Source organism: Manacus candei, unplaced genomic scaffold, assembly GCF_025592945.1.
Source record: "Manacus candei isolate 608988 ecotype Guabito, Panama unplaced genomic scaffold, ASM2559294v1 h1tg000014l, whole genome shotgun sequence".
Taxonomy (NCBI): domain Eukaryota; kingdom Metazoa; phylum Chordata; class Aves; order Passeriformes; family Pipridae; genus Manacus; species Manacus candei.
Genome location: NW_026138062.1, coordinates 13,860,536 through 13,875,044, shown reverse-complemented (window position 1 = coordinate 13,875,044; position 14,509 = coordinate 13,860,536). Strand labels below are relative to the sequence as shown.

General features: G+C 40.4%; 2 protein-coding genes across 6 annotated transcripts in view; both read right to left on the bottom strand.

Annotated features, from left to right (window-relative positions):
* Nucleotides 1–14,509, bottom strand: part of TBC1D4 (TBC1 domain family member 4) — a 556,453-nt gene that overhangs the window by 90,364 nt on the left and 451,580 nt on the right. The window lies entirely within an intron of this gene.
* Nucleotides 1–14,509, bottom strand: part of KLF12 (KLF transcription factor 12) — a 235,860-nt gene that overhangs the window by 219,188 nt on the left and 2,163 nt on the right. Inside the window, exon 1 of one of the 5 annotated variants that reach the window (XM_051780497.1) lies at nucleotides 11,432–11,506. The exons of the other annotated variants lie outside the window; for them this stretch is intronic. The gene's annotated coding sequence lies outside the window, so the exon portion shown is untranslated. Of the gene's footprint in view, nucleotides 1–11,431; nucleotides 11,507–14,509 lie in introns of those variants that run through there. 5 annotated transcript variants of the gene reach the window in all.

The following is a 14,509-nucleotide window of genomic DNA, read 5'->3' as shown; positions in this document are numbered from 1 at the left end:
CTCAAGATGCTGCATTTTGCTCACTCAGAGAAACAACAGTGGGTAAGACTTGGATGCTCTATTGTGGCTCATAGTAACAACAGAACCATCCGCCCTTCAAGAAAGCATCATAACCTCCTCCTAACATAATACGCATCAAGCAGAACTAAGGGACTTCGACTATAAAAATTTACTGCATCGAGCACAAATCTGCAACTTTCAAAGATCCATATTTAAGAACAGCACGTGAAATAAACCTGAACTTTCGAAGGAGCAACCAGGAGGCATTTGACATTACAACAGCAGATTGTTCTAACAACAAAAATCAATCCATTGCAACAGAATCACTTTACACAACGTATCAGGCATCACATTAGCTACATAAACATCCTTCATGAGCAGCGAAAACCAATTTTTATCTTGCAATATGTCTCAAAGTTGTCCGAAGAATAAGAAATGTCATTCCAGGGCTGATGACTGAGATACTAGCAATGAACAAGATCTTCAGTAGATAATGACCAGGGTTGCAATAAGAGAAATCTATGTTGAGCAGAAAGTATATTCAGCAGCAAGTAGTTTTCAAAAGACCTCAAATCAACACAAAGCAACAACAGGCTTTTTTTTTTGCCACCATTTACTCTTGAAACACACACCTTTACTTTTCTTGGACCATTTGTGTTCTCCCCACAACCCCTTAATTTAGTAGTTTCTCTCCCCTGCCTCCTGTCTTCATCCCAGAGAAGGGCGACTCAGAGAGAGTGTCCAACAGCACAACTGGGAAACAGATGCAAAAGAAAAGAAATACTCTCCCAAGATCCTGGAGGCAGAACAAACACAAGGACACATAAAGGCAGCCCCCATCTAGAGTGCAAGGAGAGTAGAAGACCCCAGGGACCCTCCAGCTAGATTGCATCTGAAATCATGGTCACCTCACATCTCAGATGTCCCACTTACAGAAGAGAAGGACACAAAAGGCACCTGACAGCCTGACCTAAATCAAAGAAATGGAGTTGCTTTCCATATGGCAACTTGTGAAGTACCATAAGCTTATCCAAAGGTAATACAAAACACCAGCACCAAGACATGAAACACAGCTCCAGCTGCCCATGGCACCGACCCAGAAACCAAGGGGTTACTGCTCCACCACACTGTTTGAAGAAGCTGCTGCAATAAATTCTCAGCAGAAATTCAAGGCTCCAGAGACCTATAACACGCTATGTCATCTCCAACATGAAAACATAAATTAAGTGATGACTGGTTTTTACATTTCAAATTGTGTGCAAAATTTTTTAATTTTGCATTAAAAAATTAAAAACTTAGAAGTAAAAAAGGATAAAAAGGTTAGCAGTCATTGCATGGACAAAGCAGAAGGAACATTACTGGTGAAGAACAAAAACAGCACCTAAAAATTTCACTTGAGTAAAAAATTAAAATCAGTACTAGCCTTCACAGAGGAAGGATTTTAAGCTAATGATCACAAATGCTTTAAGCTCACATTTCTTCTTTGCCATGCAAAGCCCTGTACTCAGATGACAAAGTTCAAAAGCTCCATACAGACATGTTCACAAGCCTTGCACACCACCATGAGATAGTATGAGGTTATTTCTTCATAAACTGATGGTTCCTAAAGAACATAAAAATCATTAACAGTAGCAAGCTCAATGGAGGAAAGCCCAAGCACCCCACTGGAAGTCTTGACCAAGACACTGCAGTGTGTACTGGAGAACAGTCTGTCAGGAAGAGGAACCGGAGCAAATGCTGGGACTAACAATTGACCAAAAGCCAACTGGATCTTATAAGGGTGCTATTTTTCCCCACAGGCCAATTAGTTTTGCAGTAGTAACGCATGAGGTGCATGTAAAATTAGCTTTATAACATATTTATATTGTTTAAAACACAGGTAAGTAAACACCCATTTCTACTTCTCTCAAGAGCATAAAGAGATATTTTTGCAAAGAGTCTCCACCATGGCTGGATGTATTTCTCTTTACCTGATTCACTTTGCTCTCAGGCAGCTTGAAACACTAATAAAACCTCTCCTCTGACCACCACTTTTCAGTTTTCTGACTTGCTGCACAGGGCTGGATTGCACAATGGTCCTTTTTCCCAGCCCTGATCCTTCTCACAGGATCTGCACTGGTTACGTCAATTTGCAAAAAGAAAGCAACGTAGCCAACAAATGTCCTTCTCCCTCTTTGAGAAGGAAGTGAATTACATTTCCAATTGTACTATTTTCTGATAACTCTGCATCCTACATCATTTTGCCTGGTTCCATGACAAATAAAAGTAGAAATGGAGTCATCACACTGAACAAAACTACATAATGAAAAAGCTGGCAAACAAAATCTTGCTTTTGTCTTACATTGCCATTTCAAGAAGTTAGGTAGAGAAAAAAAAGGAGAAAAGCCCATTTTTAGTTTGGTTTCTCTATAAAATAAATTTACCTATGATCACAGTTTTAAAGTCAGAAGATGCAGAAATTAAGTTTTATTTACATAATTATATCTCCTTGAAAAGACTGAGGAAATACAGGAGTATATACCTAAGCATTGAAAAAGTCTCCAGAAAGGATAAAATAACTACAGTGAAGAGCTCCAGTTTGAGTACCAGAAGGACTTCAGTGATAAGATTACTTTGAAAGAGCAAAACTTCCCCAAGTTGAACAGAGCTCAGCAAAATCGCTTAGTATTTTTACTCACTCTTTTAAAACTGGTATGATTAATAAGCAGCAGTGGGGGGGGTAGGGAGGAATGGAGTATCCAAATAACAGCATTATTAAATTTGAAATGATCCTGAGGGGGAAAAAAAAAGAGTAAGAGACTAGAAGGTCTGAGAAGTGTAGCACAAGGTAAGTCTACCAAACACTGAGCCTGGGTGCTCCTGCTCAGCTGGTACCTTTAACCAATGAAGTATCCATCCTATTTCATACTTTAGACAATACATTGAATAGACACATCCAAAAAGGCACCTGAGAACTGGGCTGTCAGTGTCACCAGCAGAGAATAAGTGAAATATTTGAAAAAGTTATCTTCACTGGCATTTTCACAAAACAAGAATAGTTGCCTACTCCTATTTTTTGTCAAATGTTTAATACTCCCAGAAGGATTAACCTAACCAATGCTGTTCTAAAACCTGTCTGGTGAAGAAATGGCTTTTTTCTGTAACATTATTGAAAAATTCTGACTCTTATTTAAATTATTCAACAAAATAACATCTGAAATTATGAAACCAATTTACATTCCTTCTTTCACCAATGTTGAAGCAGTATGCATTTGCTGCTGAAGTTTCAAAGAAACTAACCCAAAAAAACCACAGACCAAACAAAACTGAAACTCAAGCTAATCAATAAGCAGGTACAGAGTATCTTCTTTCTCACACCTTATTCAACCACCACAGATCAACTACTAGCTCATTCGGAACTTGAAAAATCTACCATGAGCAAAAGAAACTAGGTAAATGTGTTTTTATTTTCCAGTCTTTTACTATAAACAATATGCTGAAGGGTGATACCTACTAGTTCTAAATACTAAATACTCTCAAGGGTATTTTTAACAGAAATTGTGTTTTTCTTAACAGCTAAGTTTATTTTTCCTTTATTCAATATAAAAGTTAGTTTTAAACACTAATACATTTTAATAAGATTTTTAAAGTAACCTGGCACATCAGAAAGGAATCAAATTATTATCAAAAATTATTTTAATGATGTTTTCCATGGTTTATAAGAATTCCAATTTCTAACTTAGTTGACAAAGTTAATTATAAAGATGAACCACCTAGTAAACCAGAAACACAGTCATACTGTAATATTAAACATTCCAAAATTCAAACACGGTAAACAAATATTAACTCCACAAATTTTTTAAATATATAGGTATGCATACAATGTGTGCTCTCAGGTAAAAAATTTGAGTATATCTGCATAAAGACTATTTCGCCTATTGTGTACCAGTACACTAAACATCACTTGCCCAATAGACGGCACTGGGAATGGAAAGTCAGTAAAAACTGCAGAAACCAAGCAAGATTTAAACTGATTGTTTAAATCGAGTTTTCCTGCCCACTACTTTAAAGTCAAAACTATTTAAATCAATTCACCGTCTTTAGCAGCTGCAAATTAAAACACTGTTCAATTATGCATATTCTAAAAATGAAGACAGAGAAGGAATTGACAAGAGACGTGTTGACCACTCATTTAAGAGACAGAAGTATAACAAGGTTAAGTGGCTAGAAGCCAAATATATGGATAAATTCAGGGAAGAAAGAAAGCATAGAGATTAGAGTAATTATAACCACTGGAACAGCTTACCAAAGATGACAGTTGATTCCCCACTGCGTAAAGTTTTTTATGTTACAACCATCTACTCACAAAATGCTCCAGTTCCAAAAGACCATGCATGGTTTGTGCAGGACAAGGTGATACTCTACTGATGGCATTATTTAAATTTAATTAGATGATCATAATGGTCTTCTCTGATCTACAAATCAATGAGACTACAATTTGATCCCATGTTGAGATGTTATAATACATATCATATTTCTTTTCACTTCACTAAGTCCTGCCTCCAGTGAGTGTAACTTCATTCATGTCAACCTGTCCACCACCAACTAAGACTTTGAACATCTGTGGCTAAATTCAGACTTGCTCATCCAGGCAGAAATCCTTAAAAATCTTTGCAACTTACATATTGGTTAAATGTGGCTTTGTGGCTTTGCTTCTTCTATGGCACTTGCAGCACTGTAAAGATGCTTTTACAACACAATTCCTGTATTTGACAGAGTTGCCAAACCTCAAGCTTCAAAAGAGCTGCGGTCTGGTCGTTTAACTTTTAAACTGAAAACACCATAATGTCTGACAAACACTGACTAGAATTACTGTTTTAGATCATATCAAATGATTGCCATAGGATGTGTCTCATTTCTGTTCCCTTATATAAGAATTACTAGTACAGATTCTTTGAGATAGATTAGAATTTTTGAGTTTGCTGAATTAGTTTTAACACTGTATAACACGAGAATATTTCCACTGATTATTTTCATATTTCTAATACATGACCAATACAAAAAGACCTCTCACACTACCCTTACATTTCTATTTTTGATATCACAGCAATATCCAAGGAGTAAGATGGGACATGGGAGTGACCCTGGCTCACTCTGGATCTCCTGAAAGACACTACAGCACCCACAACCAAATGCAGAGGAGCACTCTCACCCCATCTTCCCTGCTCTCCGTCAGGCAGAAGCCACCATGGAAAGTCATGCTCTCAGAAAGGCAGCCCTGCTCAGAGGGCTTGCCAGTTAGGTGCTGAACAACTGAGAAAATAGCCCTCATGCAAAGCAAGTAGCAATTTTAGCATATATATATATATATATATATATATATATGTGCTCAGCAATTCAGTGCATTACACAGCAACCGGTGAAGAATGATTTGGATATTGCCCCTACTATGGGAGAAACCCTTAAGGCCATACAGCAGGTGAAAATCGGCAAGGCAGTTGGGGTTGATGGAATTCCACCTGAAGTCTGGAAGCGTAGGGGCCAAGCACTCCATGCTAAATTTCATGAGTGTGTGGTGTGCTCTTGGGAACTAGGCGAGCTACCATCAGACCTTCGTGATGCAGTCATCATCACTTTGTATAAGAAGAAAAGAGTTAAATCAGACTGTTCAAATTACCATGGTATTACTCTGGTCTCCATTGCTGGCAAAATCCTGGCAAGAATACTCTTGAACAGACTAATACCCGCTATAGCAGAAGAACTACCTGAAAGCCAATGTGGTTTCAGAGCCAACAGGAGTACCACAGACATGGTATTTGTCCTCAGACAACTGCAAGAGAAGTGTAGGGAACAGAATAAAGGTCTCTATGTAACCTCTGTTGATCTCACCAAGGCTTTCGATACTGTGAGCAGAAAAGGTCTGTGGCAGATTTTGGAATGATCAGGATGTCCCTCCAAGTTCCTTAAAATGATCACTATACTTCATGAGGATCAGCACGGCCAAGTCAGATATGGCAATGCACTTTCTGATAACTAATGGTGTGAAACAAGGCTGCGTTCTTGTACCAACCCTATTCACAACCTTCTTCAGCATGATGCTCCAAAGGGCCACGGCAGACCTTGATGATCAGGATGGTATCTACATTCGATACCGTACTGATGGAAGCCTATTCAACCCAAGGTGACTGAAGGCCCACACTAAGACCTTAAATCATCTTGTCCAGGAAGCTGCTTTACGCTGACAACGACACCCTCGTTGCCCACACAGAAGCAGCTCTGCAGCGTTTAACATCCTGCTTTGCTGAAGCTCCTGAGCTTCCTGGGCTGGAAGTCAGCTTAAAGAAGACAGAAGTTTTCTATCAACCTGCACCTCAGGAAGTCTTCCATCATTCCCATACCACCATTGGCAAATCAGAGCTCAAATCTGTCCAGTAGTTCAACTACCTAGGTAGCCTCATCTCTTCGGACGGTAAGATCGACAGAGAGATAGACAACAGGTTAGCAAAGGCATATAGTGCCTTTGGAAAACTCCACAAAAGAGTCTGGTGAAATAAACACCTGAAAAAAAGCACAAAGATCAGTGTTTACAGAGCCATAGGGCTGTCTACTCTCTTATATGGGTCAGAATCAAGAGTCATCGACCGCCACAACCTGCGACTCCTAGAACGCTTCCATCAACGCTGTCTCCGTACAATCCTAAACATCCACTGGTCAGATCATGTAACCAATACAACTGTTCTAGAACAAGCAGCAGTCACAAGTATTGAGGTCATGTTGATGAGAACACAACTGCGCTGGGTAGGACACGTCTCAAGGATGAAGGACCACTGCCTCCTTAAGATCTTGCTTTATGGTGAACTTGCCACTGGCTGCTGCATGAGAGGAGTCCTGAAGAGAAGATAAAAGGACACCCTGAAACAACATCTCAGCCTTGGCCACACTGATCAACATAACTGGTCTATTCTGACCTCCAATCGGGAGACCTGGAGACACACCATCTATGACACTGCTGATGCTTTTGAGAAAGCACGCAGGATCACCCTTGAGGAGAAAAGGCAATGCAGAAAGAATTGTGTCTTGCAGAATTTACCACCTAAAGAGTCTTTCTGTTGTGCCTTTTGTAATCGGACATGCCTGTCTCGTATTGGCCTTTTTAGCCACCAGTGTGCTTGTAGCAAATGGGGGTAGAGTCCTTCCCAAATCTTCATTCGCGAAGCCTAGCCACGATATATATGTAATCTATAAAGGCTTCTTCAGTCAGATGGACTGAAAACACAATTGTACAAGTAGAAACATTGTTAAGAAAAATCAGAGGTGGGAAGTAGGTAAAGTTGCTATACTTTTCATAAGAAGAAGGCATCTTTAAAATAATCCAGGAACCAGAAAATGTGTCTGAAAATAAAAATTAAAGAAGCTTTTTAATGACAAAGTTATCAACAGAAGAGTTACAGCAAGAGGAAGAGAACAGCACTCCTTGCCCAAAGAAGGGCAGGGTAGCACTGCTGGCAAGAGGCAGAAGACAACACAATCGCTAAACACACAGGGATGAGAACTGATGGATGGGAACATGCAACATCAACTGCAGTCAGAATTCATCACAAGAAGAAACTTCCTTCTTTTACTCCAATTCCTAGTTTTTTCTTTCTGTTTAAGGCAAGAAAAAAGATGTGTCCATGAAAGCCACACATAGGTGGAACTTCAGTACTACTTGGAGAGGGATCTGAAGATACAGGTATATTTCAGGCCATGCCCCTAAGAGGACTTAGGTACTAAACCACTAAGCTCCTGGTGCTGCCCCTGCTGTAGGAAATCATAGCTTGCCTACCGTGGCCTTGCTAGGGCTACCTGCTTCTGCAATACATGGGCTAAGCTAAACACCAAATAACAAAAGCCACAAGAAGAACCAACAGAAACTGCTATTCCTTCCTCACCACACCAAATCCTGCAGGGCCACTAGTGTTTCTCCCAGGATTTCGGCACTGCAGGTGTCCTCTCACTTATTTTTTAACAAGTACAGGGCATGCATCCACGTGTGAGCCAAACATCTGAGACTTTCTCTACTGTCAGCCAACGGAGAGATTTTATGATGGTGTTTGGACCATGAGAATGATTCCAGCGTCATGATTTTTAGCACACACTTCTGAGGCAAGGGTGAGTTAAGCTCTGCTTTTTGGAAAAGTAACATATTTTATTCAAGCTATCTATGAGAACTGACTTAGGCAAATGTCTTGTGATTGCTATGCAGAGTCAAGCCTCCCACCCCTGTCTATCCCCCACAGTTCTTCAGTATTGCAATGCAAAAGAAATATTGTCTTCCTAAATCCATCAACAACTGAAACCTAAAGGAGAGCACATCTCCAGCAAGCACAAAATAAATACAGTTTGGATACTGTCTGGAATGCAAAGCAGAGAAAGTGTACTAAATCTCATGGTATTTTTCAATTTGTGCTATGTTCATATTTAGTTGTTTGATTCTGACTATTGTAAACTTTATCCCAATAAAGTCGGAATCAAAAATTACAAATGTATCACCTTCTCAAAATGAAAGGTCCATAATTATTAATATGTATTCTTAGATAAATGTCGAAGACATTTTAGCCAAGTGTTCATTTAGCTGAATATAGATCTCAAAAGTAAAAGTGAAAACAGCAATGTTTTCTGAAATAGCAGCCTCCAAATCTGCCTCCTAACTAAACGAACTTTGCACGCTCTCAGTTTCAAAAGTGGAAAAATAACCCAGTTAGCTCATTTTTTCCTTTTAAAATTTTGTAGGGCACCATCTACACAAAAGATTTCCTTGGTTAGACGGAACAAGTGAAAAAATTAAGTCACCTGGTAACTGTTACCAATTTATAGAAACTGGAAAGGAATTTTTTTATCTACCTTTTTTTTTTCTTAAGAGAAATCATTTCCCATTTGCAATTTTCTTGCAACTGAAAGATTCACTGAAAAAGGAACTGGAAGAGCTCCAACTACTCTCCAACACTTTAAAAGATTTTGAAGTGTCATCAATCACAGCTCTTTACATGCTCTTCTAGAGCACTGCCAACCCATACTTGAAGTCTAACTCAAAACTGTTTCATGCCAGCATTACAGACTCAAAATAAAGACAGATTAAAAAAAAATATTTCTATATTATTCTGATTTTAAGTCAAGTCCTGCTCAGATTCCTGTCAAACGGGAATCTACATGGTAGTCACAGCCACTATCTTTCTTTTTTTCTAGAAAGAACTGGCAACTGATACCATTAATCCTAAATATCTCAGTGACTACCTCAGATGTCGTGTTATGACATCTGCTATAAAAGGTCTCTTCAATTTTTAGAAGACCATCTAAAAATGCTGGTACCAGGGTGGGGGGGGGTGGTAAATAACATACATGGTAAATAACAGTCACAGTTACTCTTTGAACTTCTAATACTGCATTATTCCAGTTAACAAATTTCAATCATTTCAACCGAAATGCTTAGTGACTGCTTCTGCAAAGTTTGATTCAAAAGTTTCTGAGAGCACATCAGTCACTTCTGACAATTTCTGTAGTGCGGAAAAAGAAAAAAATTCAGTGGATTTTTTTTTTTTTTTTACATTCTCCCTCAGGGATCCACAGACAGAAACTGCTGAGGATAGATGGCTGCCTTTATCCATGTCAATCGCAGCCTGCCAAGACTTGACCAAAGTGTATGAGAATTACGGTTCACCCATGCTCCGTAAGGCTTCCAGAGCTCACTAGTAGCATCTCCACTAACAAACCTTAACATATTTCCAGCTGGCCTGAGCTCTCTGCACACAGCCCCACGTGGTCTGCCAGCACCCCTATGCTTCCCGTGCTACCATCAGAACAGAGATGCATCACTACGACCAGAAAAGCCCTTCTTGGCCAAGGTAAAGAAAAAGAAATTATTTAGGCTGTCAGTGAGAGGATCAGCGTTAGCAAGCATAACCTTGTGCTCTTTGCTGCTCTGATCACTGGACACCACTTCACATTAAAAAGGTCACTGCTTACCACCTTACAGAGCGGGTATTGAAGTGCTCGTCCCAGGTGACATATGACACAAACAAGACTAGAACTCGGGTCTCCCAACACGATACATCATCTGATTAATTATCCCCTTCAAAGTGCTGATGTCCAAGGTCATGCATTTGATTGTTCTATGTTTAAACAACGAGAACACACTCGCCCCACAGCCAGGCCAGGAACAAAGCTAGCGATTTTTCAGTCCCATCATTACTCTACTATGTAGCAAATACCACGCCAGCCATTAGCAAAGAGCTCTGCCTCATTCCCGTCCTGGAGGCTGGTTCACAGAGAGGACAAAAGCTTGCTACTGCTAACCAGACATTCCTTAACTCAAGTGGTGCTGGTCTGTGCTGCAACTCTAAAGCCTGTCAACACCAGCACTGCCAGCCATCCACAAAAGGATAAACATCACTGCATACGAGGGCATTGTTTCAAGAAATACAAATAAAATAAGAAAAAAACCCCAACAAATGAACAAACAAAAATCCTATGAACAAATAAACCAGATTTTTTTTTAAAAGCACAGACATTATTAGGATTGCATTCAGACGGTAAGAAATATAAGCGTTCAACAGTCTTAGCAGACTTTATTCAGTATCACAGAATATCCTGAGTTGGAAGGGACCCACAAGGATTATTGAGTACCAATTCTTAACCTTGCAGAGGACCACCCCCAAGAGACACGATGTGCCCGAGAGTATTATCCAAACGCTTCTTGAACACTGTCAGCCTTGGTGCTGCGACCACTTCCCTGGGGAGCCTGTTCCAGTGTCCATACACCCTCTGGGTAAAGAACCTTTTTCTGATATCCAAACTAAAACTCCCCTGACACAAATTCAGGCCATTACCTCGGGTCACTGGTCACCACAGAGATCAGTGCCTGCTCCTCCTCTTCCCCTCACAAGGAAGTTGCAGACTGCAATGAGGTCTCCTCTCAGTCTCCTCTTCTCCAGGCTGAACAGACCAATTGATCTCAGCCACTCCTCATACAGCTTCCCATCAAGGCCCTTCACCATCCTCATTGCCCTCCTTTAGACACTCACTAATACCTTAATACCTTCCGTATATTGTGGCACCCAAAACTGCACACAATATTCAAGGTGAGGCCACACCAGTGCAGAGCAGAGTGGGACAATCCCCTCCCTCGACCAGCTGGTGATGCTTTGCCATCTGATGCCCCCCCAGGACACGACTGGCCCTCCTGGTTGCCAGGGCACTGCTGACTCAGATTTAACTTGCCATCGCCAGGACCCCTAGGTCTCCCTTTCCGCAAAACTGCTCTCTAGAATCTCATTCCCCAGTCTGTAAGAAAATCCAGGGCTGCCCCACCCCAGGTGCAGAATCCGGCACTTTCCCTTGTTGAACTTCATATGGTTGGTGATTGCCCAGTCCTCTGATCTGTCGAGGTCTCCCTGCAGTATCACTGAATACGTACCTTTAATACTCTTTAATCATGGCATCTCCCTTGATCCTGACATACACAGGTTTTGAATCCTTGTGATTTTACTGAACTTTAAAAAAAAAGTAATAAAAAATATAAGCAAATCAACATCAGATAAGTCCCACCCTTGTACCTGCAGCTAAAGGGACTCTTCTGACACAAGAGCTGACGTGTACAGATGTTGAGTGGAAGAAGAAACAGACAGTATGAAGCATACAGTCCCTGAATGTATCTCACATGATTTGATATATTCACTCCCAAGTTTTACCATATATTTCAGTTGAGAAACACTGAGATGGTTGATGCCATCATCCCACCCCAAAAAAGCAGAAAATGACAGAAACAGCTATAAGACCAATGCACACCATAATCTGTCTTCTCCAAATCAAAACACGTCATTCTGCAGCAAACATAAATGCAAAAAATATTTATATTTTCATTTTGGTTTAGTCCAAAATCTAGATAATGCTTTCTGATTAATACCAAGAGACTTTACACTCAAGAAAGTCCCTGCAAGCTCAGTATTACATACAACATGGATATATATTTGGCAAAGCCATGTTCACTTTCCCTCTTCTTTCTGTCTTTCAGTATTATTTTAGAGTTCTCTGCCACCAAAAGATAAATAGAACTAATTAAAGAATAGTTTACCTTTTCTGTATTAAGTTATTCCTCAGGAGCAAATTAGAGTACAGTCTTGGAATAAACTTCAGACCTACTAGTTACACCAAACTTTGCAGAAGTGTGAGAAAGTTCATGTATTTCAGAGCACCAAATCTAAGCAAACCTTCTGCACAGTAAAAAAGATTCCAAATGCAAACATAGCACTGTTAACACAGGGTTATATATTTATATATGTATAAAAAAACAAAAGAGACTGCACAACTAGGTTCAGATCGGTCCAATTTTACCCACTTTTGCAACAGTGCCACAGGGTCTAGTCAACACTCTAGTCAAGTTTGTCAACATACCTGTATGTCTAGCTATAAACTAACACAATCATTTTGACACTGAATCATCAAATAAAACTCTTGTTGCCTTTTTTTTTCCTCATTTAGTACTGACTAAAAAAAAAAAAAAAAATCATTCAGTTGAAGGAAGAGGACTGTCTAAAGTTCAGTTGCTGAACACAGGGTAAGGTTACACAGAGTTTTTTCCAGTAATGAACAATGTTGAAAGTGTCCCCAGTACTACAGTGCAAAAGCATTTCTCTTTTCTAGCTTAAGTATGCATTTTATTAAAAAAAAACAAACAAAACTTTTTTACTGTGTAGGAAACGTAATCATTTCATGCATTCATGTTTTGCACTTTCAAGATTCAAAATTTCTCTTACAGACACAGCAAAGCACTCCTTGCACAAAGGAAAGGAAAAGCTGCACCCTGACTACTCAATACTTTTCTCTACATCTCACTTTGAAACAGCATGCTCATTAGACATTTTCGTCTTAGCTGGGGAAAGTGAGCATGCTTGCGTTTGCAGCTCCTCCTCTTTCAAAGACGCACAGCTGCAGCTGTAGTAAACAACCACTAGTGAGGAGCTGAGAAGGTCAAAGTCTGGGTGCTGCATCCATTTCAGCTTTTCTAAAACCAAAATTTCTATTTCAAGAAATTAATTTTTTGTCTCATTTTAGTAGTTTAGTTATGTCAAGGAAAGGCAAAACCACAGTCATCTTCCAACAGAATAAACCAAGATACAGTACTTGAAAAGTCAGAAGCAAGACCCTTCAGCAAAAGTATTTTCAGAACCCCAGATTTATTAATATACAAACACCTCAGTCACAGTCGCCTATTTTACTTGATTCAAAGGAAGACTTGGTCAAAACCATCCTTGTACTCATGAGACCTGTTACACAAAGCAAACACTTATCGAAGGAAGGAGCAAGGAGGTTGACCACTCTGAGAAGTGGTGCCAGCAGCCATGCAAGGCTCACATAGGTGATCCAGCAGCCTGAAGCAAGGAGGCTACAGCACTACAACTTCGTGAACACTACTGGTAAGTGGACATCATGCACCCAGCCATGAGAAAAGGCACAATGGGATACCCTTCTAGCACTGAAACCTGCACCAAATAACACAGACCTTCTGAAATCACACTGTGCAGCAGAGAGCTCCCCAAGCACCTGGGAAAGGCATCACCCATTTCCCCCAAATACATGGTCTGTATTTCTGTTTAATTATGGTGGGTACCATCATGCACCACCTTGGTCTACATGAAGAGGAAAACAGTCGGTACCACAAAGTTCTGCAGCCCAAGCCCTTCACTGACCCCATACTAGCATCTCCTGGAGGAAGAAGAGCTGGTTCAGCCCCACTACATTTCTGCCTTCTCTCATCTAAAGTGAAACTCTGCTCATGCACATTCAGGTCTGGCTCATCCCAACAGAAACAGCTGGCAGAGGACTCCACAATTAGCCTGTCCTGGAATCTTAAAGTTTATTTTTAAAAGTTGTTACACACAGTCTTCTTGGGCTCTCAGGGGCCTTTCTAGCAAAGGTTTTTCTACAAGAGAGCAAAGAAAGGCCTGGAAATGCCATCACCAAGTATTGCTGGAGGGGGAAAAAACAGAATTAAAAATACCTCATTTCCCATACCCCCTATTTATATGTCTGATATTGCTTCACTATCAGAAGCAGAAAGCAAACAGTATCTCCCATATCCTAAACTCTAAATGCCCTATGGCATATCTCCTCCTCAAAAAGCTTCTTTTACCCCACAGCTGGGGGACAGAAGGAAATATGATTTTTTCACAGCCCATTTTAAATTATACTGACTACTCCATGAACTTGGGAGGAGGGAGGGAAAGAGGAGGAAAAAACCAAAAAAAAAAGCCTAAACCACATTGTAAAGCTGCCAGTGTTCTAATGAAAAGGTCTGACTAAAAAAAAGGTGCTCTTCAGACTGTCCCCCCCCCACCCACCCCCCGATTCCAGGTACCAAACACAGCAAAAGAAATGGTGGGGAAAAAAAACTAAAAGAAAAAAAAAAGGGGGGGGGAGGGAGGAAAATACCACCGCTGTTGTCCCGGAGGCAGTGGGGGCGAGCGGGTGGAGGTGCTGGGCTGGCGAGGGGTGC